Source organism: Hippocampus zosterae, chromosome 1 (assembly GCF_025434085.1).
Source record: "Hippocampus zosterae strain Florida chromosome 1, ASM2543408v3, whole genome shotgun sequence".
In the NCBI taxonomy this organism is placed as follows: domain Eukaryota; kingdom Metazoa; phylum Chordata; class Actinopteri; order Syngnathiformes; family Syngnathidae; genus Hippocampus; species Hippocampus zosterae.
The window spans coordinates 31082663-31110055 of NC_067451.1; the positions used below are offsets into that span (position 1 = coordinate 31082663).

Below are 27393 nucleotides of genomic sequence, written 5' to 3' on the forward strand. Positions count from 1 at the left end.
AAATTGCTGCTTTTGGCAAAAAGTGGACTAATTGGCATAATTGTTTCAATAGACTTCTGTTGCTGACATAAGGTATGAGGACCCATCATGGGTCTTACTTCGAAAAGCTACAAATGAAAGGAATTCTACAGCTTGCTTCACATAAGGTCGCCTGATCCTCGTGGGTAGTTCTGATAGCAGAGGATGGTTTCGATCCGTCATCTATGGGTTATGGGGCCAGCACACTACCGCTGCGCCACTCTGCTGCTGAGTGCAGGAGACTCTTTCATTGCTCTCTGCGCTTGAAAAGGCTGTGGACCCACCCAAATTGCAACTGGACTGTGCCTGTTATCTTTGAGGCAGTTCACCTCTTATCCAAGTTGACTTTATCACATAAAAAACAAGGGGAGATCTGAGAAGACTACGCTGGGCGTTGCTTTTCAGACCACACGTCCCAATGCTTATTCAATATGCCGACAGGGTGCAGTTCTTAGACATAAATGGACAGGTAGTGTGGCTGAGTGGTCCAAAGTGCTGGATTCAGGGTCCAGTCTCTCAGGAGGCATGGGTTCAAATACGACCACTGCCATTTAATATTTGGCTGTCATCCTGTCCAACATTCTTTGTGCCAAAGACAACCTTCCTGAGTGAAATAAAATTCTGCTTTTGACAAAAAGTGGACGAATTTGAATAATAGTTTCGATTGACTTTTGTTGCTGCCATAAGGTATGAGGACCCATCTTGGGTCTTCCTTCGAAAAGCAACGCATGAAACGAATTCTACAGCTTGCTTCGCATAGTTTCACCTGATACTCATGGGTATTCCAGATAACAGAGGATGGTTTTGATCCATCGACCTCTGGGTTATGGGCTCAGCACGCTACCGCTGCACCACTCTGCTTCGGTGTGAAGGAGACTCTTTCATTGCTCTCAGCGCTTGATAAGGCTGTGGACCCGCCCAATTTGCAACTGGACTGTGCCTGTTATCTTTGAGGCCGTTCGCCTCTTATCCAAGTTGGCTTTATCCCATAAATAACAAAGGGAGATCTGAGAGGACTACGCTGGACGTTGCTTTTCAGACCACGTCCCAATGCTTATTCAATATGCCAACAAGGTGCACTTCTTAGACATAGCTGGACAGGTAGTGTGGCCGAGCGGTCTAAGGTGCTGGATTAAGGTTCCTGTCTCTCACGAGGCGTGGGTTCAAATACCACCACTGCTATTTAATATTTGGCTGTCATCCTGTCCAACATTCTTCGAGCCCAAGACGACCTTCTTGAGTGAAATAAATTGCTGCTTTTGGCAGAAAACGGACTAATTGGCATTATTGTTTCAATAGACTTTTGTTGCTGCCATAAGGTATGAGGACCCATCATGGGTTTTCCTTCGAGAAGCAATCCATGAAAGGAATTCTACAGCTTGCTTCACGTAAGATCCGCCTGATTCTCGTGGGTAGTTCAGATAGCAGAGGATGGTTTCGATCCATCGACCTCTGGGTTATGGGCCCAGCACGCTACCGCTGCGCCACTCTGCTGCTGACCGCAGTAGACTCTTTCATTGCTCTCAGCGCTTGATAAGGCTGTGGACCCGCCCAAATTGCAACTGGACTGTGCCTGTAATCTTTGACACCGTTTGCCTCTTATCCAAGTTGGCTTTATCGCATAAATAACAAAGGGAGATCTGAGAAGACTACACTGGATGTTGCTTTTCAGACCACGTCCCAATGCTTATTCAACAGGCCAACGGGGTGCAGTTCTGAGACATAGTTGAACAGGTAGTGTATCCGAGCGGTCCAAGCGCCGGATTTAGGCTCCAGTCTCTCAGGAGGCGTGGGTTCAAATCCCACCACTGCCATTTAAATATGGGCTGTCATCCTGTACAACATTCTTCGAGCCCAAGACTACCTTCTTGATTGAAATGAAACGCTGCTTTTGGCAAAAAGTGGACTGATTAGAATAATAGTTTTGATTGAGTTCTGTTGCTGCCATAAGGTATGAGGACCCATCATGGGTCTTCCTTCGAGAAGCAACACAAGAAAGGAATTCGACAACTTGCTTCACATAAGTTCACCAGATTCTCGTGGGTAGTTCAGATAGCAGAGGATGGTTTCGATCCATCGACCTCTGGGTTATGGGCCCAGCACGCTACCGCTGCGCCACTCTGCTGCTGACCACAGTAGACTCTTTCATTGCTCTCAGCGCTTGATAAGGCTGTGGACCCGTCCAAATTTCAACTGGACTGTGCCTGTTATCTTTGAGGCAGTTCGCCTCTTATCCAAATTGGCTTTATCACATAAAAAAACAAGGGGAGATCTGAGAAGACTACGCTGGACGTTGCTTTTCAGACCAGACGTCCCAATGCTTATTCAATATGCCAACAAGGTGCAGTTCTTAGACATAATTGGACAGGTAGTGTGGCAGAGCGGTCCAAGGCGCTGGATTAAGGCTCCAGTCTCTCAGGAGGCGTGGGTTCAAATCCCACCACTGCCATTTAAATTTGGGCTGTCATCCATCCAACATTCTTCGAGCCCAAGACTACCTTCTTGATTGAAATGAAATGCTGCTTTTGGCAAAAAGTGTACTAATTAGAATAAAAGTTTGGATTGACTTTTGTTGCTGCCATAAGGTATGAGGACCCATCATGGGTCTTCCTTCGAAAAGCCACACATGAAAGGAATTCTACAGCTTGCTTCGCATAGTTTCACCCAATACTCATGGGTAGTCCAGATAGCAGAGGATGATTTCGATCCATCGACCTCTGGGTTATGGGCCCAGCACGCTACCGCTGCGCCACTCTGCTGCTGAGTGCAGGAGACTCTTTCATTGCTCTCAGCGCTTGATAAGGCTGTGGACCCGCCCAAATTGCAACTGGACTGTGCCTGTTATCTTTGAGGCAGTTCGCCTCTTATCCAAATTGGCTTTATCACATAAAAAACAATTGGAGATCTGAGAAGACTACGCTGGACATTGCTTTTCAGAACACACGTCCCAGTCCTTATTCAATATGCCGACAGGGTGCAGTTCTTAGACAAAACTGGACAGGTAGTGTGGCCGAGCGGTCTAAGGTGCTGGATTAAGGCTCCAGTCTCTCAGGAGGCGTGGGTTCAAATCCCTCCACTGCGATTAAAATTCGGGCTGTCATCCTGTCCAACATTCTTCGAGCCCAAGACAACCTTCCTGAGTGAAATAAAATTCTGATTTTGGCAAAAAGTGGACTAATTAGAATAGTAGTTTCGTTTGACTTTTGTTGCTGCCATAAGGTATGAGGATCCATCATGGGTTTTCCTTCGAGAAGCAACACATGAAAGGAATTCTACAGCTTGCTTCACATAAGTTCGCCTGATTCTCGTGGGTAGTTCAGATAGCAGAGGATGGTTTCGATCCATCGACCTCTGGGTTATGGGCCCAGCACGCTACCGCTGCGCCACTCTGCTGCTGACGGCAGGTGACTCTTTCATTGCTCTCAGCGCTTGATAAGGCTGTGGACCCGCCCAAATTGCAACTGGACTGTGCCTGTTATCTTTGAGGCGCAGGATTCAGGCTCCAGTCTCTTGGGAGGCGTGGGTTTAAATCCCACCACTGCCATTTAAATTTGTGCTGTCATCTGTCCAACATTCTTCGAGCCCAAGACTACCTTGTTGAGTGAAATAAATTGCTGCTTTTGGCCAAAAGTGGACTAATTGGCATTATTGTTTCGAGACTTCCGTTGCTGCCATAAGGTATGAGGACCCATCATGGGACATAGTTGGACAGGTAGTGTGGCCGAGCGGTCTAAGGCGCTGGATTAAAGCTCCAGTGTCTCGGGAGGCGTGGGTTCAAATCCCACCACTGCCATTTAATATTTGGCTGTCATCCATCCAACATTCTTCGAGCCCAAGACTACCTTCTTGAGTGAAATACAAATGCTCCTTTGGCAAAAAGTGGACTAAATAGAATAATAGTTTCGATTGACTTCTGTTCCTGCCATAAGGACCCATCATGGGGTTTCCTTCGAGAAGCAACACATGAAAGGAATTCTACAGCTTGCGTCACATGAGTTCACCTGACTCTCGTGGGCAGTCCAGACGGAAGAGGGTGGTTTCGATCCATCGACCTCTGGGTTATGGGCCCAGCACACTACCGCTGCGCCACTCCGCTGCTGAGTGTAGTAGACTCTTTCATTGCTCTCAGCGCTTGATAAGGCTGTGGACTCGCCCAAATTTCAACTGGACTGTGCCTGTTATCTTTGAGGCAGTTCGCCTCTTATCCAAATTGGCTTTATCACATAAAAAACAAGGGGAGATCTGAGAAGACTCCGCTGGATGTTGCTTTTCAGACCACACGTCCCAATGCTTATTCAAAATGCCAACAGGGTGCAGTTCTTAGACATCATAATACAGGTAGTGTGGCCGAGCGGTCCAAGGCGCTGGCCTCAGGCTCCAGTCTCTCAGGAGGCGTGGGTTCAAATCCCACCACTGCCATTTAAATTTGGGCTGTCATCTTGTCCAACATTCTTCGAACCCAAGACTACCTTCTTCATTGAAATGAAACGCTGCTTTTGGCAAAAAGTGGACTAATTAGAATAATAGTTTCGATTGACTTCTGTCACTGCCATAAGGTATGAGGACCCATCATGGGTCTTCCTTCGAAAAGCAACACAAGAAAGGAATTCTACAGCTTGCTTCGCATAATTTCACTCGATACTCATGGGTGGTCCAGATAGCAGAGGATGGTTTCGATCCATCAACCTCTGGGTTATGGGCCCAGCACGCTACGGCAGCTCCACTCTGCTGCTGAGTGCAGGAGACTCTTTCATTGCTCTCAGCGCTTGATAAGGCTGTGCACCCGCCCAAATTGCAACTGGACTGTGCCTGTTATCTTTGAGGCCGTTCGCCTCTTTTACAACTCTGCTTTATCGCATAAATAACAAAAGGACATCTGAGAAGACTACGCTGGACGTTACTTTTCAGACCACGTCCCAATGCTTATTCAAAATGCCAACAAGGTGCAGTTCTTAGACATAGTTGGACAGGTAGTGTCGCAGAGCGGTCTAAGGCGCTGGATTAAGGATCCAGTCTCTCACGAGGCGTGGGTTCAAATACACCCACTGCCATTTAATATTTGGCTGTCATCCTGTCCAACATTCTCCGAGCCCAAGATGACCTTCTTGAGTGAAATAAATTGCTGCTTTTGGCAGAAAACGGACTAATTGGCATTATTGTTTCAATAGACTTTACTTGCTGCCATAAGCTATGAGGATCCATCATGGGTTTTCCTTCGAGAAGCAACACATGAAAGGAATTCTACAGCTTGCTTCACATAAGTTCGCCAGATTCTCGTGGTTAGTTCAGATAGCAGAGGATGATTTCGATCCATCGACCTCTGGGTTATGGGCCCAGCACGCTACCGCTGCGCCACCCTGCTGCTGACCGCAGGAGACTCTTTCATTGCTCTCAGCGCTTGATAAGGCTGTGGACCCGCCCACATTTCAACTGGACTTTGCCTGTTATCTTTGAGGCAGTTTGCCTCTTATCCAAATTGGCTTCATCATATAAAAAACAAGGGGAGATCTGAGAAGACTACGCTGGACGTTGCTTTTCAGACCACACGTCCCAATGCTTATTCAAAATGCCAACAGGGTGCAGTTCTTAGACTTCGTAAGACAGGTAGTGTGGCCGAGCGGTCCAAGGCGCTGGACTCAGGCTCCAGTCTCTCAGGAGGCGTGGGTTCAAATCCCACCACTGCAATATAAATTTGGGCTGTCATCCTGTCCAACATTCTTCGAACCCAAGACTACCTTCTTGATTGAAATGAAACGCTGCTTTTGGCAAAAAGTGGACTAATTAGAATAATAGTTTCGATTGACTTCTGTTGCTGCCATAAGGTATGAGGACCCATCATGGGTCTTCCTTCGAGATCCAACATATGAAAGGAATTCTACAGCTTGCTTCACATAAGTTCACCTGATTCTCGTGGGTAGTTCAGATAGCAGAGGATGGTTTTGATAAATCGACCTCTGGGTTATGGGCACCACACGCTACCGCTGTGCCACTCTGCTGCTGACCGCAGGAGACTCTTTCATTGCTCTCAGCGCTTGATAAGGCTGTGGACCCGCCCAAATTTCAACTGGACTGTGCCTGTTATCTTTGAGGCAGCTCGCCTCTTTTCCAAGTTGACTTTATCACATAAAAAACAAGAGGAGATCAGAGAAGACTACGCTGGACGTTGCTTTTAAGACCACACGTCCCAATGCTTATTCAATATGCCAACAGGGTGCAGTTCTTAGACATGAATGGACAGGTAGTGTGGCTGAGTGGTCCAAAGCGCTGGATTCAGGGTCCAGTCTCTCAGGAGGCGTGGGTTCAAATACGACCACTGCCATTTAAATTTGTGCTGTCATCCTGTCCAACATTCCTCGAGCCCAAGACGACCTTCTTGAGTGCAATAAATCGCTGCTTTTGGCAAAAAGTGGACTAATTAGAATAATAGTTTCAATTGACTTCTGTTGCTGCCATAAGGTATGAGGACCCATCATGGGTCTTCCTTCGAGATCCAACATATGAAAGGAATTCTACAGCTTGCTTCACATAAGTTCACCTGATTCTCGTGGGTAGTTCAGATAGCACAGGATGGTTTTGATAAATCGACCTCTGGGTTATGGGCACCACACGCTACCGCTGCGCCACTCTGCTGCTGACCGCAGGAGACTCTTTAATTGCTCTCTGCGCTTGAAAAGGCTGTGGACCCACCCAAATTGCAACTGGACTGTGCCTGTTATCTTTGACACCGTTCGCGTCTTATCCAAGTTGGCTTTATCGCATAAATAACAAAGGGAGATCTGAGAAGACTACACTGGACGTTACTTTTCAGATCACTTCCCAATGCTCATTCAAAATGCCAACAAGGTGCAGTTCATAGACATAGCTGGACAGCTATTGTGGCCGAGCGGTCTAAGGCGCTGCATTAAGGCTCCAGTCTCTCAGGAGGCGTGGGTTCAAATCCCACCACTGCCGTTTAAATTTTGGCTGTCATCCATCCAACATTCTTCGAGACTACCTTCTTGATTGAAATGAAACGCTGCTTTTGGCAAAAAGTGGACTAATTAGAATAATAGTTTCGATTCACTTTTGTTGCTGCCATAAGGTATGAGGACCCATCATGGGTCTTCCTTCGAAAAGCAACACATGAAAGGAATTCTACAGCTTGCTTCGCGTAGTTTCACCCAATACTCATGGGTAGTCCAGATAGCAGAGCATGATTTCGATCCATCAACCTCTGGGTTATGGGCCCTGCACGCTACCGCTGCGCCACTCCGCTGCTGACCGCAGTAGACTCTTTCATTGCTCTCAGCGCTTGATAAGGCTTTGGACCCACCCAAATTGCAACTGGACTGTGTCTGTTATCTTTGAGGCCGTTAGCCTCTAATACAACTCTGCTTTATCGCATAAATAACAATGGGAGATCTGAGAAGACTATGCTGGACTTTGCTTTTCAGATCACGTCCCAATGCTTATTCAATATGCCAACAGGGTGCAGTTCTGAGACATAGTTGAACAGGTAGTGTGGCCGAGCGGTCTAAGGCGCTGGATTTCGGCTCCAGTCTCTCAGGAGGCGTGGGTTCAAATACGACCACTGCCATTTAAATTTGTGCTGTCATCCTGTCCAACATTCCTCGAGCCCAAGACGACCTTCTTGAGTGAAATAAATCGCTGCTTTTGGCAAAAAGTGGACTAATTAGAATAATAGTTTCGATTCGATTCGACTTCTGTTGCTGCCATAAGGTATGAGGACCCATCATGGGTCTTCCTTCGAGATCCAACATATGAAAGGAATTCTACAGCTTGCTTCACATAAGTTCACCTGATTCTCGTGGGTAGTTCAGATAGCAGAGGATGGTTTTGATAAATCGACCTCTGGGTTATGGGCACCACACGCCACCGCTGCGCCACTCTGCTGCTGACCGAAGGAGACTCTTTCATTGCTCTCAGCGCTTGATAAGGCTTTGGACCCACCCAAATTGCAACTGGACTGTGCCTGTTATCTTTGAGGCGCAGGATTCAGGCTCCAGTCTCTCAGGAGGCGTGGGTTCAAATCCCACCACTGCCATTTAAATTTGGGCTGTCATCTTGTCCAACTTTCTTCGAACCCAAGACTCCCTTCTTCATTGAAATGAAACGCTGCTTTTGGAAAAAAGTGGACTAATTAGAAATAATAGTTTCGATTGACTTCTGTCGCTGCCATAAGGACCCATCATGGGTTTTCCATCGAGAAGCAACACATGAAAGGAATTCTACAGCGTGCTTCACATAAGTTCGCCTGATTCTCGTGGGTAGTTCAGATAGCAGAGGATGGTTTCGATCCATCGACCTCTGGGTTATGGGCCCAGCACGCTACCGCTGCGCCACTCTGCTGCTGAGTGCAGGAGACTCTTTCATTGCTCTCAGCGCTTGATAAGGCTGTGGACCCGCCCAAATTGCAACAGGACTGTGCCTGTTATTTTTGAGGTCGTTCGCCTCTTTTACAACTCTGCTTTATCGCATAAATAACAAAGGGACATCTGAGAAGACTCCGCTGGACGTTACTTTTCAGACCACGTCCCAATGCTTATTCAAAATGCCAACAAGGTGCAGTTCTTAGACATAGTTGGACAGGTAGTGTGGCCGAGCGGTCTAAGGCGCTGGATTAAGGCTCCAGTCTCTCTCGAGGCGTGGGTTCAAATACCACCACTGCCATTTAATATTTGGCTGTCATCCTGTCCAACATTCTTCGAGCCCAAGACGAGCTTCTTGAGTGAAATAAATTGCTGCTTTTGGCAGAAAACGGACTAATTGGCATTATTGTTTCAATAGACTTTTGTTGCTGCCATAAGGTATGAGGACCCATCATGGGTTTTCCTTCGAGAAGCAATCCATGAAATGAATTCTACAGCTTGCTTCACGTAAGTTCGCCTGATTCTCGTGGGTAGTTCAGATAGCAGAGGATGGTTTCGATCCATCGACCTCTGGGTTATGGGCCCAGCACGCTACCGCTGCGCCACTCTGCTGCTGACCGCAGTAGACTCTTTCATTGCTCTCAGCGCTTGATAAGGCTGTGGACCCGCCCAAATTGCAACTGGACTGTGCCTGTAATCTTTGACACCGTTTGCCTCTTATCCAAGTTGGCTTTATCGCATAAATAACAAAGGGAGATCTGAGAAGACTACACTGGATGTTGCTTTTCAGACCACGTCCCAATGCTTATTCAACAGGCCAACGGGGTGCAGTTCTGAGACATAGTTGAACAGGTAGTGTATCCGAGCGGTCCAAGCGCCGGATTTAGGCTCCAGTCTCTCAGGAGGCGTGGGTTCAAATCCCACCACTGCCATTTAAATATGGGCTGTCATCCTGTACAACATTCTTCGAGCCCAAGACTACCTTCTTGATTGAAATGAAACGCTGCTTTTGGCAAAAAGTGGACTGATTAGAATAATAGTTTTGATTGAGTTCTGTTGCTGCCATAAGGTATGAGGACCCATCATGGGTCTTCCTTCGAGAAGCAACACAAGAAAGGAATTCGACAACTTGCTTCACATAAGTTCACCAGATTCTCGTGGGTAGTTCAGATAGCAGAGGATGGTTTCGATCCATCGACCTCTGGGTTATGGGCCCAGCACGCTACCGCTGCGCCACTCTGCTGCTGACCACAGTAGACTCTTTCATTGCTCTCAGCGCTTGATAAGGCTGTGGACCCGTCCAAATTTCAACTGGACTGTGCCTGTTATCTTTGAGGCAGTTCGCCTCTTATCCAAATTGGCTTTATCACATAAAAAAACAAGGGGAGATCTGAGAAGACTACGCTGGTCGTTGCTTTTCAGACCAGACGTCCCAATGCTTATTCAATATGCCAACAAGGTGCAGTTCTTAGACAAATGGACAGGTAGTGTGGCATAGCGGTCCAAGGCGCTGGATTCAGGCTCCAGTCTCTCAGGAGGCGTGGGTTCACATCCCGCCACTGCGATTTAAATTCGGGCTGTCATCCTGTCCAACATTCTTCGAGCCCAAGACAACCTTCCTGAGTGAAATAAAATTCTGATTTTGGCAAAAAGTGGACTAATTAGAATAGTAGTTTCGTTTGACTTTTGTTGCTGCCATAAGGTATGAGGATCCATCATGGGTTTTCCTTCGAGAAGCAACACATGAAAGGAATTCTACAGCTTGCTTCACATAAGTTCGCCTGATTCTCGTGGGTAGTTCAGATAGCAGAGGATGGTTTCGATCCATCGACCTCTGGGTTATGGGCCCAGCACGCTACCGCTGCGCCACTCTGCTGCTGACGGCAGGAGACTCTTTCATTGCTCTCAGCGCTTGATAAGGCTGTGGACCCGCCCAAATTGCAACTGGACTGTGCCTGTTATCTTTGAGGCGCAGGATTCAGGCTCCAGTCTCTCAGGAGGCGTGGGTTTAAATCCCACCACTGCCATTTAAATTTGTGCTGTCATCTGTCCAACATTCTTCGAGCCCAAGACTACCTTGTTGAGTGAAATAAATTGCTGCTTTTGGCCAAAAGTGGACTAATTGGCATTATTGTTTCGAGACTTCCGTTGCTGCCATAAGGTATGAGGACCCATCATGGGACATAGTTGGACAGGTAGTGTGGCCGAGCGGTCTAAGGCGCTGGATTAAAGCTCCAGTGTCTCGGGAGGCGTGGGTTCAAATCCCACCACTGCCATTTAATATTTGGCTGTCATCCATCCAACATTCTTCGAGCCCAAGACTACCTTCTTGAGTGAAATACAAATGCTCCTTTGGCAAAAAGTGGACTAAATAGAATAATAGTTTCGATTGACTTCTGTTCCTGCCATAAGGACCCATCATGGGGTTTCCTTCGAGAAGCAACACATGAAAAGAATTCTACAGCTTGCTTCACATAAGGTCGCCAGATTCTCGTGGGTAGTTCAGATAGCAGAGGATGGTTTCGATTCATCGACCTCTGGGTTATGGGCCCAGCACGCTACCGCTGCGCCACTCTGCTGCTGACCGCAGTAGACTCTTTCATTGCTCTCAGCGCTTGATAAGGCTGTGGACCCGCCCAAATTTCAACTGGACTGTGCCTGTTATCTTTGAGGCAGTTCGCCTCTTATCCAAATTGGCTTTATCACATAAAAAACAAGGGGAGATCTGAGAAGACTCCGCTAGATGTTGCTTTTCAGACCACACGTCCCAATGCTTATTCAAAATGCCAACAGGGTGCAGTTCTTGGACATCATAAGACAGGTAGTGTGGCCGAGCGGTCCAAGGCGCTGCACTCAGGCTCCAGTCTCTCAGGAGGCGTGGGTTCAAATCCCACCACTGCCATTTAAATTTGGGCTGTCATCTTGTCCAACATTCTTCGAACCCAAGACTCCCTTCTTCATTGAAATGAAACGCTGCTTTTTGCAAAAAGTGGACTAATTAGAAATAATAGTTTCGATTGACTTCTGTCGCTGCCATAAGGACCCATCATGGGTTTTCCTTCAAGAAGCAACACATGAAAGGAATTCTACAGCTTGCTTCACATAAGTTCGCCTGATTCTCATGGGTAGTTCAGATAGCAGAGGATGGTTTCGATCCATCGACCTCTGGGTTATGGGCCCAGCACGCTACCGCTGCGCCACTCTGCTGTTGAGTGCAGGAGACTCTTTCATTGCTCTCAGCACTTGATAAGGCTGTGGACCCGCCCAAATTGCAACTGGACTGTGCCTGTTATTTTTGAGGTCGTTCGCCTCTTTTACAACTTTGCTTTATCGCATAAATAACAAAGGGACATCTGAGAAGACTCCGCTGGACGTTACTTTTCAGACCACGTCCCAATGCTTATTCAAAATGCCAACAAGGTGCAGTTCTTAGACATAGCTGGACAGGTAGTGTGGCCGAGCGGTCTAAGGTGCTGGATTAAGGCTCCAGTCTCTCTCGAGGCGTGGGTTCAAATACCACCACTGCCATTTAATATTTGGCTGTCATCCTGTCCAACATTCTTCAAGCCGAAAACGACCTTCTTGAGTGAAATAAATTGCTGCTTTTGGCAGAAAACGGACTAATTGGCATTATTGTTTCAATAGACTTTTGTTGCTGCCATAAGGTATGAGGACCCATCATGGGTTTTCCTTCGAGAAGCAATCCATGAAAGGAATTCTACAGCTTGCTTCACATAAGTTCGCCTGATTCTCGTGGGTAGTTCAGATAGCAGAGGATGGTTTCGATCCATCGACCTCTGGGTTATAGGCCCGGCACGCTACCGCGCACCACTCTGCTGCTGACCGCAGTAGACTCTTTCATTGCTCTCTGCGCTTGAAAAGGCTGTGGACCCACCCAAATTGCAACTGGACTGTGCCTGTTATCTTTGACACCGTTCGCGTCTTATCCAAGTTGGCTTTATCCCATAAATAACAAGGGGAGATCTGAGAAGACTCCGCTGGATGTTGCTTTTCAGACCACACGTCCCAATGCTTATTCAAAATGCCAACAGGGTGCAGTTCTTGGACATCATAAGACAGGTAGTGTGGCCGAGCGGTCCAAGGCGCTGGACTCAGGCTCCAGTCTCTCAGGAGGCGTGGGTTCAAATCCCACCACTGCCATTTAAATTTGGGCTGGCATCCATCCAACATTCTTCGAGCCCAAGACTACCTTCTTGATTGAAATGAAACGCTACTTTTGGCAAAAAGTGGACTAATTAGAATAATAGTTTCGATTGACTTTTGTTGCTGCCATAAGGTATGAGGACCCATCATGGGTCTTCCTTCGAAAAGCAACACATGAAAGGAATTCTACAGCTTGCTTCGCATAGTTTCACCCAATACTCATGGGTAATCCAGATAGCAGAGGATGATTTCGATCCATCGACCTCTGGGTAATGGGCGCAGCACGCTACCGCTGCCCCACTCTGCTGCTGACCGCAGTAGACTCTTTCATTGCTCTCAGCGCTTGATAAGGCTGTGGACCCGCCCAAATTGCAACTGGACTGTGCCTGTTATCTTTGAGGCCGTTCGCCTCTTTTACAACTCTGCTTTATCGCATAAATAACAAAGGGACATCTGAGAAGACTCCGCTGGACGTTACTTTTCAGACCACGTCCCAATGCTTATTCAAAATGCCAACAAGGTGCAGTTCTTAGACATAGTTGGACAGGTAGTGTGGCCGAGCGGTCTAAGGTGCTGGATTAAGGCTCCAGTCTCTCTCGAGGCGTGGGTTCAAATACCACCACTGCCATTTAATATTTGGCTGTCATCCTGTCCAACATTCTTCGAGCCCAAGACGACCTTCTTGAGTGAAATAAATTGCTGCTTTTGGCAGAAAACGGACTAATTGGCATTATTGTTTCAATAGACTTTTGTTGCTGCCATAAGGTATGAGGACCCATCATGGGTTTTCCTTCGAGAAGCAATCCATGAAAGGAATTTTACAGCTTGCTTCACGTAAGTTCGCCTGATTCTCGTGGGTAGTTCAGATAGCAGAGGATGGTTTCGATCCATCGACCTCTGGGTTATGGGCCCAGCACGCTACCGCTGCGACACTCTGCTGCTGACCGCAGTAGACTCTTTCATTGCTCTCAGCGCTTGATAAGGCTGTGGACCCGTCCAAATTTCAACTGGACTGTGCCTGTTATCTTTGAGGCAGTTCGCCTCTTATCCAAATTGGCTTTATCACATAAAAAACAAGGGGAGATCTGAGAAGACTACGCTGGACGTTGCTTTTCAGACCAGACGTCCCAATGCTTATTCAATATGCCAACAGGGTGCAGTTCTGAGACATAGTTGAACAGGTAGTGTGGCCGAGCGGTCTAAGGTGCTGGATTTAGGCTCCAGTCTCTCAGGAGGCGTGGGTTCAAATCCCACCACTGCCATTTAAATTTGGGCTGTCATCCATCCAACATTCTTCGAGCCCAAGACGACCTTCTTGATTGAAATGAAACGCTGCTTTTGGCAAAAAGTGGACTAATTAGAATTATTATTTCTATTGACTTCTGTTGCTGACATAAGGTATGAGGACCCATCATGGGTCTTACTTCGAAAAGCTACAAATGAAAGGAATTCTACAGCTTGCTTCACATAAGGTCGCCTGATCGTCGTGGGTAGTTCTGATAGCAGAGGATGGTTTCGATCCGTCATCTATGGGTTATGGGCCCAGCACGCTACCGCTGCGCCACTCTGCTGCTGAGTGCAGGAGACTCTTTCATTGCTCTCTGCGCTTGAAAAGGCTGTGGACCCACCCAAATTGCAACTGGACTGTACCTGTTATCTTTGACACCGTTCGCGTCTTATCCAAGTTGGCTTTATCCCATAAATAACAAAGGGAGATCTGAGAAGACTACACTGGACGTTACTTTTCAGATCACTTCCCAATGCTTAATCAAAATGCCAACAAGGTGCAGTTCTTAGACATACCTCGACAGGTATTGTGGCCGAGCGGTCTAAGGCGCTGGATTAAGGCTCCAGTCTCTCAGGAGGCGTGGGTTCAAATCCCACCACTGCCATTTAAATTTGGGCTGTCATCCATCCAACATTCTTCGAGCCCAATAGTACCTTCTTGATTGAAATGAAACGCTGCTTTTGGCAAAAAGTGGACTAATTAGAATAATAGTTTCGATTGACTTTTGTTGCTGCCATAAGGTATGAGGACCCATCATGGGTCTTCCTTCGAAAAGCAACACATGAAAGGAATTCTACAGCTTGCTTCGCATAGTTTCACCCAATACTCATGGGTAGTCCAGATAGCAGAGGATGATTTCGATCCATCGACCTCTGGGTTATGGGCCCAGCACGCTACCGCTGCGCCACTCTGCTGCTGACCGCAGTAGACTCTTTCATTGCTCTCAGCGCTTGATAAGGCTGTGGACCCGCCCAAATTGCAACTGGACTGTGCCTGTTATCTTTGAGGCCGTTCGCCTCTAATACAACTCTGCTTTATCGCATAAATAACAATGGGAGATCTGAGAAGCCTATGCTGGACTTTGCTTTTCAGATCACGTCCCAATGCTTATTCAAAATGCCAACAAGGTGCAGTTCTTAGACAAAACTGGACAGGTAGTGTGGCCGAGCGGTCTAAGGTGCTGGATTAAGGCTCCAGTCTCTCAGGAGGCGTGGGTTCAAATCCCACCACTGCCATTTAAATTTGGGCTGTCATCCATCCAACATTCTTCGACCCCAAGAGTACCTTCTTGATTGAAATGAAACGCTGCTTTTGGCAAAAAGTGGACTAATTAGAATAATAGTTTCGATTGACTTTTGTTGCTGCCATAAGGTATGAGGACCCATCATGGGTCTTCCTTCGAAAAGCAACACATGAAAGGAATTCGACAGCTTGCTTCGCATAGTTTCACCCAATACTCACGGGTAGTCCAGATAGCAGAGGATGATTTCAATCCATCGACCTCTGGGTTACGGGCCCAGCACGCTACCGCTGCGCCACTCTGCTGCTGAGTGCAGGAGACTCTTTCATTGCTCTCAGCGCTTGATAAGGCTGTGGACCCGCCCAAATTGCAACTGGACTGTGCCTGTTATCTTTGAGGCGCAGGATTCAGGCTCCAGTCTCTCAGGAGGCGTGGGTTCAAATCCCACCACTGCCATTTAAATTTGGGCTGTCATCTTGTCCAACATTCTTCGAACCCAAGACTCCCTTCTTCATTGAAATGAAACGCTGCTTTTGGCAAAAAGTGGACTAATTAGAAATAATAGTTTCGATTGACTTCTGTCGCTGCCATAAGGACCCATCATGGGTTTTCCTTCGTGAAGCAACACATGAAAGGAATTCTACAGCTTGCTTCACATAAGTTCGCCTGATTCTCGTGGGTAGTTCAGATAGCAGAGGATGGTTTCGATCCATCGACCTCTGGGTTATGGGCCCAGCACGCTACCGCTGCGCCACTCTGCTGCTGAGTGCGGGAGACTCTTTCATTGCTCTCAGCGCTTGATAAGGCTGTGGACCCGCCCAAATTGCAACAGGACTGTGCCTGTTATTTTTGAGGTCGTTCGCCTCTTTTACAACTCTGCTTTATCGCATAAATAACAAAGGGACATCTGAGAAGACTCCGCTGGACGTTACTTTTCAGACCACGTCCCAATGCTTATTCAAAATGCCAACAAGGTGCAGTTCTTAGACATAGTTGGACAGGTAGTGTGGCCGAGCGGTCTAAGGCGCTGGATTAAGGCTCCAGTCTCTCTCGAGGCGTGGGTTCAAATACCACCACTGCCATTTAATATTTGGCTGTCATCCTGTCCAACATTCTTCGAGCCCAAGACGAGCTTCTTGAGTGAAATAAATTGCTGCTTTTGGCAGAAAACGGACTAATTGGCATTATTGTTTCAATAGACTTTTGTTGCTGCCATAAGGTATGAGGACCAATCATGGGTTTTCCTTCGAGAAGCAATCCATGAAAGGAATTCTACAGCTTGCTTCACATAAGTTTGCCTGATTCTCGTGGGTAGTTCAGATAGCAGAGGATGGTTTCGATCCATCGACCTCTGGGTTATGGGCCCAGGACGCTACCGCTGCGCCACTCTGCTGCTGACCGCAGTAGACTCTTTCATTGCTCTCAGCGCTTGATAAGGCTGTGGACCCGTCCAAATTTCAACTGGACTGTGCCTGTTATCTTTGAGGCAGTTCGCCTCTTATCCAAATTGGCTTTATCACATAAAAAACAAGGGGAGATCTGAGAAGACTACGCTGGACGTTGCTTTTCAGACCAGACGTCCCAATGCTTATTCAATATGCCAACAGGGTGCAGTTCTGAGACATAGTTGAACAGGTAGTGTGGCCGAGCGGTCTAAGGCGCTGGATTTAGGCTCCAGTCTCTCAGGAGGCGTGGGTTCAAATCCCACCACTGCCATTTAAATTTGGGCTGTCATCCATCCAACATTCTTCGAGCCCAAGACGACCTTTTTGATTGAAATGAAACGCTGCTTTTGGCAAAAAGTGGACTAATTAGAATTATTATTTCTATTGACTTCTGTTGCTGACATAAGGTATGAGGACCTATCATGGGTCTTACTTCGAAAAGCTACAAATGAAAGGAATTCTACAGCTTGCTTCACATAAGGTCGCCTGATCGTCATGGGTAGTTCTGATAGCAGAGGATGGTTTCGATCCGTCATCTCTGGGTTATGGGCCCCGCACGCTACCGCTGCGCCACTCTGCTGCTGAGTGCAGGAGACTCTTTCATTGCTCTCTGCGCTTGAAAAGGCTGTGGACCCACCCAAATTGCAACGGGACTGTACCTGTTATCTTTGACACCGTTCGCGTCTTATCCAAGTTGGCTTTATCCCATAAATAACAAAGGGAGATCTGAGAAGACTACACTGGACGTTACTTTTCAGATCACTTCCCAATGCTTAATCAAAATGCCAACAAGGTGCAGTTCTTAGACATAGCTCGACAGGTAGTGTGGCCGAGCGGTCTAAGGCGCTGGATTAAGGCTCCAGTCTCTCAGGAGGGGTGGGTTCAAATCCCACCACTGCCATTTAAATTTGGGCTGTCATCCATCCAACATTCTTCGAGCCCAAGACTACCTTCTTGATTGAAATGAAACGCTGCTTTTGGCAAAAAGTGGACTAATTAGAATAATAGTTTCGATTGACTTTTGTTGCTGCCATAAGGTATGAGGACCCATCATGGGTCTTCCTTCGAAAAGCAACACATGAAAGGAATTCTACAGCTTGCTTCGCATAGTTTCAACCAATACTCATGGGTAGTCCAGATAGCAGAGGATGATTTCGATCCATCGACCTCTGGGTTACGGGCCCAGCACGCTACCGCTGCGCCACTCTGCTGCTGACCGCAGTAGACTCTTTCATTGCTCTCAGCGCTTGATAAGGCTGTGGACCCGCCCAAATTGCAACTGGACTGTGCCTGTTATCTTTGAGGCCGTTCGCCTCTAATACAACTCTGCTTTATCGCATAAATAACAAAGGGAGATCTGAGAAGCCTATGCTGGACTTTGCTTTTCAGATCACGTCCCAATGCTTATTCAAAATGCCAACAAGGTGCAGTTATTAGACAAAACTGGACAGGTAGTGTGGCCGAGCGGTCTAAGGTGCTGGATTAAGGCTCCAGTCTCTCAGGAGGCGTGGGTTCAAATCCCACCACTGCCATTTAAATTTGGGCTGTCATCCATCCAACATTCTTCGACCCCAAGAGTACCTTGTTGATTGAAATGAAACGCTGCTTTTGGCAAAAAGTGGACTAATTAGAATGATAGTTTCGATTGACTTTTGTTGCTGCCATAAGGTATGAGGACCCATCATGGGTCTTCCTTCGAAAAGCAACACATGAAAGGAATTCGACAGCTTGCTTCGCATAGTTTCACCCAATACTTACGGGTAGTCCAGATAGCAGAGGATGATTTCAATCCATCGACCTCTGGGTTACGGGCCCAGCACGCTACCGCTGCGCCACTCTGCTGCTGAGTACAGGAGACTCTTTCATTGCTCTCAGCGCTTGATAAGGCTGTGGACCCGCCCAAATTGCAACTGGACTGTGCCTGTTATCTTTGAGGCGCAGGATTCAGGCTCCAGTCTCTCAGGAGGCGTGGGTTCAAATCCCACCACTGCCATTTAAATTTGGGCTGTCATCTTGTCCAACATTCTTCGAACCCAAGACTCCCTTCTTCATTGAAATGAAACGCTGCTTTTGGCAAAAAGTGGACTAATTAGAAATAATAGTTTCGATTGACTTCTGTCGCTGCCATAAGGACCCATCATGGGTTTTCCTTCGAGAAGCAACACATGAAAGGAATTCTACAGCTTGCTTCACATAAGTTCGCATGATTCTCGTGGGTAGTTCAGATAGCAGAGGATGGTTTCGATCCATCGACCTCTGGGTTATGGGCCCAGCACGCTACCGCTGCGACACTCTGCTGCTGAGGGCAGGAGACTCTTTCATTGCTCTCAGCGCTTGATAAGGCTGTGGACCCGCCCAAATTGCAACAGGACTGTGCCTGTTATTTTTTAGGTCGTTCGCCTCTTTTACAACTCTGCTTTATCGCATAAATAACAAAGGGACATCTGAGAAGACTCCGCTGGACGTTACTTTTCAGACCACGTTCCAATGCTTATTCAAAATGCCAACGGGGTGCAGTTCTGATACATCGTTGAACAGGTAGTGTATCCGAGCGGTCCAAGCGCCGGATTTAGGCTCCAGTCTCTCAGGAGGCGTGGGTTCAAATCCCACCACTGCCATTTAAATATGGGCTGTCATCCTGTACAACATTCTTCGAGCCCAAGACTACCTTCTTGATTGAAATGAAACGCTGCTTTTGGCAAAAAGTGGACTGATTAGAATAATAGTTTTGATTGACTTCTGTTGCTGCCATAAGGTATGAGGACCCATTATGGGTCTTCCTTCGAGAAGCAACACATGAAAGGAATTCTACAGCTTGCGTCACATGAGTTCACCTGACTCTCGTGGGCAGTCCAGACGGAAGAGGATGGTTTCGATCCATCGACCTCTGGGTTATGGGCCCAGCACGCTACCGCTGCGCCACTCCGCTGCTGAGTGCAGTAGACTCTTTCATTGCTCTCAGCGCTTGATAAGGCTGTGGACCCGCCTAAATTGCAACTGGACTGTGCCTGTTATCTTTGACACCGTTCGGCTCTTATCCAAGTTGGCTTTTTCGCATAAATAACAAAGGGAGATCTGAGAAGACTACACTGGATGTTGGTTTTCAGACCACGTCCCAATGCTTATTCAACAGGCCAACGGGGTGCAGTTCTGAGACATAGTTGAACAGGTAGTGTATCCGAGCGGTCCAAGCGCCGGATTTAGGCTCCAGTCTCTCAGGAGGCGTGGGTTCAAATCCCACCACTGCCATTTAAATATGGGCTGTCATCCTGTACAACATTCTTCGAGCCCAAGACTACCTTCTTGATTGAAATGAAACGCTGCTTTTGGCAAAAAGTGGACTGATTAGAATAATAGTTTTGATTGACTTCTGTTGCTGCCATAAGGTATGAGGACCCATCATGGGTTTTCCTTCGAGAAGCAATCCATGAAAGGAATTTTACAGCTTGCTTCACGTAAGTTCGCCTGATTCTCGTGGGTAGTTCAGATAGCAGAGGATGGTTTCGATCCATCGACCTCTGGGTTATGGGCCCAGCACGCTACCGCTGCGACACTCTGCTGCTGACCGCAGTAGACTCTTTCATTGCTCTCAGCGCTTGATAAGGCTGTGGACCCGTCCAAATTTCAACTGGACTGTGCCTGTTATCTTTGAGGCAGTTCGCCTCTTATCCAAATTGGCTTTATCACATAAAAAACAAGGGGAGATCTGAGAAGACTACGCTGGACGTTGCTTTTCAGACCAGACGTCCCAATGCTTATTCAATATGCCAACAGGGTGCAGTTCTGAGACATAGTTGAACAGGTAGTGTGGCCGAGCGGTCTAAGGTGCTGGATTTAGGCTCCAGTCTCTCAGGAGGCGTGGGTTCAAATCCCACCACTGCCATTTAAATTTGGGCTGTCATCCATCCAACATTCTTCGAGCCCAAGACGACCTTCTTGATTGAAATGAAACGCTGCTTTTGGCAAAAAGTGGACTAATTAGAATTATTATTTCTATTGACTTCTGTTGCTGACATAAGGTATGAGGACCCATCATGGGTCTTACTTCGAAAAGCTACAAATGAAAGGAATTCTACAGCTTGCTTCACATAAGGTCGCCTGATCGTCGTGGGTAGTTCTGATAGCAGAGGATGGTTTCGATCCGTCATCTATGGGTTATGGGCCCAGCACGCTACCGCTGCGCCACTCTGCTGCTGAGTGCAGGAGACTCTTTCATTGCTCTCTGCGCTTGAAAAGGCTGTGGACCCACCCAAATTGCAACTGGACTGTACCTGTTATCTTTGACACCGTTCGCGTCTTATCCAAGTTGGCTTTATCCCATAAATAACAAAGGGAGATCTGAGAAGACTACACTGGACGTTACTTTTCAGATCACTTCCCAATGCTTAATCAAAATGCCAACAAGGTGCAGTTCTTAGACATACCTCGACAGGTATTGTGGCCGAGCGGTCTAAGGCGCTGGATTAAGGCTCCAGTCTCTCAGGAGGCGTGGGTTCAAATCCCACCACTGCCATTTAAATTTGGGCTGTCATCCATCCAACATTCTTCGAGCCCAATACTACCTTCTTGATTGAAATGAAACGCTGCTTTTGGCAAAAAGTGGACTAATTAGAATAATAGTTTCGATTGACTTTTGTTGCTGCCATAAGGTATGAGGACCCATCATGGGTCTTCCTTCGAAAAGCAACACATGAAAGGAATTCTACAGCTTGCTTCGCATAGTTTCACCCAATACTCATGGGTAGTCCAGATAGCAGAGGATGATTTCGATCCATCGACCTCTGGGTTATGGGCCCAGCACGCTACCGCTGCGCCACTCTGCTGCTGACCGCAGTAGACTCTTTCATTGCTCTCAGCGCTTGATAAGGCTGTGGACCCGCCCAAATTGCAACTGGACTGTGCCTGTTATCTTTGAGGCCGTTCGCCTCTAATACAACTCTGCTTTATCGCATAAATAACAATGGGAGATCTGAGAAGCCTATGCTGGACTTTGCTTTTCAGATCACGTCCCAATGCTTATTCAAAATGCCAACAAGGTGCAGTTCTTAGACAAAACTGGACAGGTAGTGTGGCCGAGCGGTCTAAGGTGCTGGATTAAGGCTCCAGTCTCTCAGGAGGCGTGGGTTCAAATCCCACCACTGCCATTTAAATTTGGGCTGTCATCCATCCAACATTCTTCGACCCCAAGAGTACCTTCTTGATTGAAATGAAACGCTGCTTTTGGCAAAAAGTGGACTAATTAGAATAATAGTTTCGATTGACTTTTGTTGCTGCCATAAGGTATGAGGACCCATCATGGGTCTTCCTTCGAAAAGCAAGGCATGAAAGGAATTCGACAGCTTGCTTCGCATAGTTTCACCCAATACTCACGGGTAGTCCAGATAGCAGAGGATGATTTCAATCCATCGACCTCTGGGTTACGGGCCCAGCACGCTACCGCTGCGCCACTCTGCTGCTGAGTGCAGGAGACTCTTTCATTGCTCTCAGCGCTTGATAAGGCTGTGGACCCGCCCAAATTGCAACTGGACTGTGCCTGTTATCTTTGAGGCGCAGGATTCAGGCTCCAGTCTCTCAGGAGGCGTGGGTTCAAATCCCACCACTGCCATTTAAATTTGGGCTGTCATCTTGTCCAACATTCTTCGAACCCAAGACTCCCTTCTTCATTGAAATGAAACGCTGCTTTTGGCAAAAAGTGGACTAATTAGAAATAATAGTTTCGATTGACTTCTGTCGCTGCCATAAGGACCCATCATGGGTTTTCCTTCGTGAAGCAACACATGAAAGGAATTCTACAGCTTGCTTCACATAAGTTCGCCTGATTCTCGTGGGTAGTTCAGATAGCAGAGGATGGTTTCGATCCATCGACCTCTGGGTTATGGGCCCAGCACGCTACCGCTGCGCCACTCTGCTGCTGAGTGCGGGAGACTCTTTCATTGCTCTCAGCGCTTGATAAGGCTGTGGACCCGCCCAAATTGCAACAGGACTGTGCCTGTTATTTTTGAGGTCGTTCGCCTCTTTTACAACTCTGCTTTATCGCATAAATAACAAAGGGACATCTGAGAAGACTCCGCTGGACGTTACTTTTCAGACCACGTCCCAATGCTTATTCAAAATGCCAACAAGGTGCAGTTCTTAGACATAGTTGGACAGGTAGTGTGGCCGAGCGGTCTAAGGCGCTGGATTAAGGCTCCAGTCTCTCTCGAGGCGTGGGTTCAAATACCACCACTGCCATTTAATATTTGGCTGTCATCCTGTCCAACATTCTTCGAGCCCAAGACGAGCTTCTTGAGTGAAATAAATTGCTGCTTTTGGCAGAAAACGGACTAATTGGCATTATTGTTTCAATAGACTTTTGTTGCTGCCATAAGGTATGAGGACCAATCATGGGTTTTCCTTCGAGAAGCAATCCATGAAAGGAATTCTACAGCTTGCTTCACATAAGTTTGCCTGATTCTCGTGGGTAGTTCAGATAGCAGAGGATGGTTTCGATCCATCGACCTCTGGGTTATGGGCCCAGGACGCTACCGCTGCGCCACTCTGCTGCTGACCGCAGTAGACTCTTTCATTGCTCTCAGCGCTTGATAAGGCTGTGGACCCGTCCAAATTTCAACTGGACTGTGCCTGTTATCTTTGAGGCAGTTCGCCTCTTATCCAAATTGGCTTTATCACATAAAAAACAAGGGGAGATCTGAGAAGACTACGCTGGACGTTGCTTTTCAGACCAGACGTCCCAATGCTTATTCAATATGCCAACAGGGTGCAGTTCTGAGACATAGTTGAACAGGTAGTGTGGCCGAGCGGTCTAAGGCGCTGGATTTAGGCTCCAGTCTCTCAGGAGGCGTGGGTTCAAATCCCACCACTGCCATTTAAATTTGGGCTGTCATCCATCCAACATTCTTCGAGCCCAAGACGACCTTTTTGATTGAAATGAAACGCTGCTTTTGGCAAAAAGTGGACTAATTAGAATTATTATTTCTATTGACTTCTGTTGCTGACATAAGGTATGAGGACCTATCATGGGTCTTACTTCGAAAAGCTACAAATGAAAGGAATTCTACAGCTTGCTTCACATAAGGTCGCCTGATCGTTGTGGGTAGTTCTGATAGCAGAGGATGGTTTCGATCCGTCATCTCTGGGTTATGGGCCCCGCACGCTACCGCTGCGCCACTCTGCTGCTGAGTGCAGGAGACTCTTTCATTGCTCTCTGCGCTTGAAAAGGCTGTGGACCCACCCAAATTGCAACGGGACTGTACCTGTTATCTTTGACACCGTTCGCGTCTTATCCAAGTTGGCTTTATCCCATAAATAACAAAGGGAGATCTGAGAAGACTACACTGGACGTTACTTTTCAGATCACTTCCCAATGCTTAATCAAAATGCCAACAAGGTGCAGTTCTTAGACATAGCTCGACAGGTAGTGTGGCCGAGCGGTCTAAGGCGCTGGATTAAGGCTCCAGTCTCTCAGGAGGGGTGGGTTCAAATCCCACCACTGCCATTTAAATTTGGGCTGTCATCCATCCAACATTCTTCGAGCCCAAGACTACCTTCTTGATTGAAATGAAACGCTGCTTTTGGCAAAAAGTGGACTAATTAGAATAATAGTTTCGATTGACTTTTGTTGCTGCCATAAGGTATGAGGACCCATCATGGGTCTTCCTTCGAAAAGCAACACATGAAAGGAATTCTACAGCTTGCTTCGCATAGTTTCAACCAATACTCATGGGTAGTCCAGATAGCAGAGGATGATTTCGATCCATCGACCTCTGGGTTACGGGCCCAGCACGCTACCGCTGCGCCACTCTGCTGCTGACCGCAGTAGACTCTTTCATTGCTCTCAGCGCTTGATAAGGCTGTGGACCCGCCCAAATTGCAACTGGACTGTGCCTGTTATCTTTGAGGCCGTTCGCCTCTAATACAACTCTGCTTTATCGCATAAATAACAAAGGGAGATCTGAGAAGCCTATGCTGGACTTTGCTTTTCAGATCACGTCCCAATGCTTATTCAAAATGCCAACAAGGTGCAGTTCTTAGACAAAACTGGACAGGTAGTGTGGCCGAGCGGTCTAAGGTGCTGGATTAAGGCTCCAGTCTCTCAGGAGGCGTGGGTTCAAATCCCACCACTGCCATTTAAATTTGGGCTGTCATCCATCCAACATTCTTCGACCCCAAGAGTACCTTGTTGATTGAAATGAAACGCTGCTTTTGGCAAAAAGTGGACTAATTAGAATGATAGTTTCGATTGACTTTTGTTGCTGCCATAAGGTATGAGGACCCATCATGGGTCTTCCTTCGAAAAGCAACACATGAAAGGAATTCGACAGCTTGCTTCGCATAGTTTCACCCAATACTTACGGGTAGTCCAGATAGCAGAGGATGATTTCAATCCATCGACCTCTGGGTTACGGGCCCAGCACGCTACCGCTGCGCCACTCTGCTGCTGAGTACAGGAGACTCTTTCATTGCTCTCAGCGCTTGATAAGGCTGTGGACCCGCCCAAATTGCAACTGGACTGTGCCTGTTATCTTTGAGGCGCAGGATTCAGGCTCCAGTCTCTCAGGAGGCGTGGGTTCAAATCCCACCACTGCCATTTAAATTTGGGCTGTCATCTTGTCCAACATTCTTCGAACCCAAGACTCCCTTCTTCATTGAAATGAAACGCTGCTTTTGGCAAAAAGTGGACTAATTAGAAATAATAGTTTCGATTGACTTCTGTCGCTGCCATAAGGACCCATCATGGGTTTTCCTTCGAGAAGCAACACATGAAAGGAATTCTACAGCTTGCTTCACATAAGTTCGCATGATTCTCGTGGGTAGTTCAGATAGCAGAGGATGGTTTCGATCCATCGACCTCTGGGTTATGGGCCCAGCACGCTACCGCTGCGACACTCTGCTGCTGAGGGCAGGAGACTCTTTCATTGCTCTCAGCGCTTGATAAGGCTGTGGACCCGCCCAAATTGCAACAGGACTGTGCCTGTTATTTTTGAGGTCGTTCGCCTCTTTTACAACTCTGCTTTATCGCATAAATAACAAAGGGACATCTGAGAAGACTCCGCTGGACGTTACTTTTCAGACCACGTTCCAATGCTTATTCAAAATGCCAACGGGGTGCAGTTCTGATACATCGTTGAACAGGTAGTGTATCCGAGCGGTCCAAGCGCCGGATTTAGGCTCCAGTCTCTCAGGAGGCGTGGGTTCAAATCCCACCACTGCCATTTAAATATGGGCTGTCATCCTGTACAACATTCTTCGAGCCCAAGACTACCTTCTTGATTGAAATGAAACGCTGCTTTTGGCAAAAAGTGGACTGATTAGAATAATAGTTTTGATTGACTTCTGTTGCTGCCATAAGGTATGAGGACCCATTATGGGTCTTCCTTCGAGAAGCAACACATGAAAGGAATTCTACAGCTTGCGTCACATGAGTTCACCTGACTCTCGTGGGCAGTCCAGACGGAAGAGGATGGTTTCGATCCATCGACCTCTGGGTTATGGGCCCAGCACGCTACCGCTGCGCCACTCCGCTGCTGAGTGCAGTAGACTCTTTCATTGCTCTCAGCGCTTGATAAGGCTGTGGACCCGCCTAAATTGCAACTGGACTGTGCCTGTTATCTTTGACACCGTTCGGCTCTTATCCAAGTTGGCTTTTTCGCATAAATAACAAAGGGAGATCTGAGAAGACTACACTGGATGTTGGTTTTCAGACCACGTCCCAATGCTTATTCAACAGGCCAACGGGGTGCAGTTCTGAGACATAGTTGAACAGGTAGTGTATCCGAGCGGTCCAAGCGCCGGATTTAGGCTCCAGTCTCTCAGGAGGCGTGGGTTCAAATCCCACCACTGCCATTTAAATATGGGCTGTCATCCTGTACAACATTCTTCGAGCCCAAGACTACCTTCTTGATTGAAATGAAACGCTGCTTTTGGCAAAAAGTGGACTGATTAGAATAATAGTTTTGATTGACTTCTGTTGCTGCCATAAGGTATGAGGACCCATCATGGGTCTTCATTCGAGAAGCAACACATGAAAGGAATTCTACAGCTTGCGTCACATGAGTTCACCTGACTCTGGTGGGCAGTCCAGACGGAAGAGGATGGTTTCGATCCATCGACCTCTGGGTTATGAGCCCAGCACGCTACCGCTGCGCCACTCCGCTGCTGAGTGTAGTAGACTCTTTCATTGCTCTCAGCACTTGATAAGGCTGTGGACTCGCCCAAATTTCAACTGGACTGTGCCTGTTATCTTTGAGGCAGTTCGCCTCTTATCCAAATTGGCTTTATCACATAAAAAACAAGGGGAGATCTGAGAAGACTCCGCTGGATGTTGCTTTTCAGACCACACGTCCCAATGCTTATTCAAAATGCCAACAGGGTGCAGTTCTTAGACATCATAATACAGGTAGTGTGGCCGAGCGGTCCAAGGCGCTGGCCTCAGGCTCCAGTCTCTCAGGAGGCGTGGGTTCAAATCCCACCACTGCCATTTAAATTTGGGCTGTCATCTTGTCCAACATTCTTCGAACCCAAGACTACCTTCTTCATTGAAATGAAACGCTGCTTTTGGCAAAAAGTGGACTAATTAGAATAATAGTTTCGATTGACTTCTGTCACTGCCATAAGGTATGAGGACCCATCATGGGTCTTCCTTCGAAAAGCAACACAAGAAAGGAATTCTACAGCTTGCTTCGCATAATTTCACTCGATACTCATGGGTGGTCCAGATAGCAGAGGATGGTTTCGATCCATCAACCTCTGGGTTATGGGCCCAGCACGCTACGGCAGCTCCACTCTGCTGCTGAGTGCAGGAGACTCTTTCATTGCTCTCAGCGCTTGATAAGGCTGTGCACCCGCCCAAATTGCAACTGGACTGTGCCT

The 27393-nt window shown here is 47.4% G+C and overlaps 32 non-coding genes across 32 annotated transcripts; 20 read left to right on the forward strand and 12 right to left on the reverse strand.

Moving 5' to 3' along the window:
• Window positions 1–1440: 1440 nt before the first annotated feature.
• On the reverse strand, window positions 1441–1512 carry trnam-cau (transfer RNA methionine (anticodon CAU)). The gene has a single exon. It is a non-coding gene; the product is annotated as a tRNA-Met (tRNA).
• A 559-nt stretch (window positions 1513–2071) lies between these two features.
• Window positions 2072–2143, reverse strand: trnam-cau (transfer RNA methionine (anticodon CAU)). The gene has a single exon. It is a non-coding gene; the product is annotated as a tRNA-Met (tRNA).
• Window positions 2144–2385: 242 nt separating this feature from the next.
• On the forward strand, window positions 2386–2467 carry trnal-aag (transfer RNA leucine (anticodon AAG)). Its single transcript has one exon. It is a non-coding gene; the product is annotated as a tRNA-Leu (tRNA).
• Window positions 2468–3339: 872 nt separating this feature from the next.
• Window positions 3340–3411, reverse strand: trnam-cau (transfer RNA methionine (anticodon CAU)). Its single transcript has one exon. It is a non-coding gene; the product is annotated as a tRNA-Met (tRNA).
• Window positions 3412–3729: 318 nt separating this feature from the next.
• On the forward strand, window positions 3730–3811 carry trnaf-aaa (transfer RNA phenylalanine (anticodon AAA)). The gene has a single exon. It is a non-coding gene; the product is annotated as a tRNA-Phe (tRNA).
• Window positions 3812–4355: 544 nt separating this feature from the next.
• trnal-cag (transfer RNA leucine (anticodon CAG)) lies at window positions 4356–4437 on the forward strand. The gene has a single exon. It is a non-coding gene; the product is annotated as a tRNA-Leu (tRNA).
• A 1184-nt stretch (window positions 4438–5621) lies between these two features.
• Window positions 5622–5703, forward strand: trnal-cag (transfer RNA leucine (anticodon CAG)). The gene has a single exon. It is a non-coding gene; the product is annotated as a tRNA-Leu (tRNA).
• A 2592-nt stretch (window positions 5704–8295) lies between these two features.
• Window positions 8296–8367, reverse strand: trnam-cau (transfer RNA methionine (anticodon CAU)). The gene has a single exon. It is a non-coding gene; the product is annotated as a tRNA-Met (tRNA).
• A 560-nt stretch (window positions 8368–8927) lies between these two features.
• trnam-cau (transfer RNA methionine (anticodon CAU)) lies at window positions 8928–8999 on the reverse strand. Its single transcript has one exon. It is a non-coding gene; the product is annotated as a tRNA-Met (tRNA).
• A 559-nt stretch (window positions 9000–9558) lies between these two features.
• Window positions 9559–9630, reverse strand: trnam-cau (transfer RNA methionine (anticodon CAU)). The gene has a single exon. It is a non-coding gene; the product is annotated as a tRNA-Met (tRNA).
• A 561-nt stretch (window positions 9631–10191) lies between these two features.
• On the reverse strand, window positions 10192–10263 carry trnam-cau (transfer RNA methionine (anticodon CAU)). The gene has a single exon. It is a non-coding gene; the product is annotated as a tRNA-Met (tRNA).
• A 318-nt stretch (window positions 10264–10581) lies between these two features.
• trnaf-aaa (transfer RNA phenylalanine (anticodon AAA)) lies at window positions 10582–10663 on the forward strand. Its single transcript has one exon. It is a non-coding gene; the product is annotated as a tRNA-Phe (tRNA).
• A 544-nt stretch (window positions 10664–11207) lies between these two features.
• On the forward strand, window positions 11208–11289 carry trnal-cag (transfer RNA leucine (anticodon CAG)). Its single transcript has one exon. It is a non-coding gene; the product is annotated as a tRNA-Leu (tRNA).
• Window positions 11290–11522: 233 nt separating this feature from the next.
• On the reverse strand, window positions 11523–11594 carry trnam-cau (transfer RNA methionine (anticodon CAU)). Its single transcript has one exon. It is a non-coding gene; the product is annotated as a tRNA-Met (tRNA).
• Window positions 11595–12466: 872 nt separating this feature from the next.
• trnal-cag (transfer RNA leucine (anticodon CAG)) lies at window positions 12467–12548 on the forward strand. The gene has a single exon. It is a non-coding gene; the product is annotated as a tRNA-Leu (tRNA).
• A 1183-nt stretch (window positions 12549–13731) lies between these two features.
• On the forward strand, window positions 13732–13813 carry trnal-uag (transfer RNA leucine (anticodon UAG)). The gene has a single exon. It is a non-coding gene; the product is annotated as a tRNA-Leu (tRNA).
• A 548-nt stretch (window positions 13814–14361) lies between these two features.
• Window positions 14362–14443, forward strand: trnal-aag (transfer RNA leucine (anticodon AAG)). The gene has a single exon. It is a non-coding gene; the product is annotated as a tRNA-Leu (tRNA).
• A 549-nt stretch (window positions 14444–14992) lies between these two features.
• On the forward strand, window positions 14993–15074 carry trnal-aag (transfer RNA leucine (anticodon AAG)). Its single transcript has one exon. It is a non-coding gene; the product is annotated as a tRNA-Leu (tRNA).
• A 694-nt stretch (window positions 15075–15768) lies between these two features.
• trnam-cau (transfer RNA methionine (anticodon CAU)) lies at window positions 15769–15840 on the reverse strand. Its single transcript has one exon. It is a non-coding gene; the product is annotated as a tRNA-Met (tRNA).
• An 873-nt stretch (window positions 15841–16713) lies between these two features.
• Window positions 16714–16795, forward strand: trnal-uag (transfer RNA leucine (anticodon UAG)). Its single transcript has one exon. It is a non-coding gene; the product is annotated as a tRNA-Leu (tRNA).
• A 548-nt stretch (window positions 16796–17343) lies between these two features.
• trnal-aag (transfer RNA leucine (anticodon AAG)) lies at window positions 17344–17425 on the forward strand. The gene has a single exon. It is a non-coding gene; the product is annotated as a tRNA-Leu (tRNA).
• A 238-nt stretch (window positions 17426–17663) lies between these two features.
• On the reverse strand, window positions 17664–17735 carry trnat-cgu (transfer RNA threonine (anticodon CGU)). Its single transcript has one exon. It is a non-coding gene; the product is annotated as a tRNA-Thr (tRNA).
• A 239-nt stretch (window positions 17736–17974) lies between these two features.
• trnal-aag (transfer RNA leucine (anticodon AAG)) lies at window positions 17975–18056 on the forward strand. The gene has a single exon. It is a non-coding gene; the product is annotated as a tRNA-Leu (tRNA).
• A 2269-nt stretch (window positions 18057–20325) lies between these two features.
• Window positions 20326–20407, forward strand: trnal-uag (transfer RNA leucine (anticodon UAG)). Its single transcript has one exon. It is a non-coding gene; the product is annotated as a tRNA-Leu (tRNA).
• Window positions 20408–20955: 548 nt separating this feature from the next.
• trnal-aag (transfer RNA leucine (anticodon AAG)) lies at window positions 20956–21037 on the forward strand. The gene has a single exon. It is a non-coding gene; the product is annotated as a tRNA-Leu (tRNA).
• A 549-nt stretch (window positions 21038–21586) lies between these two features.
• On the forward strand, window positions 21587–21668 carry trnal-aag (transfer RNA leucine (anticodon AAG)). Its single transcript has one exon. It is a non-coding gene; the product is annotated as a tRNA-Leu (tRNA).
• A 694-nt stretch (window positions 21669–22362) lies between these two features.
• trnam-cau (transfer RNA methionine (anticodon CAU)) lies at window positions 22363–22434 on the reverse strand. Its single transcript has one exon. It is a non-coding gene; the product is annotated as a tRNA-Met (tRNA).
• Window positions 22435–23307: 873 nt separating this feature from the next.
• Window positions 23308–23389, forward strand: trnal-uag (transfer RNA leucine (anticodon UAG)). Its single transcript has one exon. It is a non-coding gene; the product is annotated as a tRNA-Leu (tRNA).
• A 548-nt stretch (window positions 23390–23937) lies between these two features.
• Window positions 23938–24019, forward strand: trnal-aag (transfer RNA leucine (anticodon AAG)). The gene has a single exon. It is a non-coding gene; the product is annotated as a tRNA-Leu (tRNA).
• Window positions 24020–24257: 238 nt separating this feature from the next.
• On the reverse strand, window positions 24258–24329 carry trnat-cgu (transfer RNA threonine (anticodon CGU)). Its single transcript has one exon. It is a non-coding gene; the product is annotated as a tRNA-Thr (tRNA).
• Window positions 24330–24568: 239 nt separating this feature from the next.
• trnal-aag (transfer RNA leucine (anticodon AAG)) lies at window positions 24569–24650 on the forward strand. The gene has a single exon. It is a non-coding gene; the product is annotated as a tRNA-Leu (tRNA).
• A 2269-nt stretch (window positions 24651–26919) lies between these two features.
• trnal-cag (transfer RNA leucine (anticodon CAG)) lies at window positions 26920–27001 on the forward strand. Its single transcript has one exon. It is a non-coding gene; the product is annotated as a tRNA-Leu (tRNA).
• The last annotated feature ends 392 nt before the right edge of the window (window positions 27002–27393 follow it).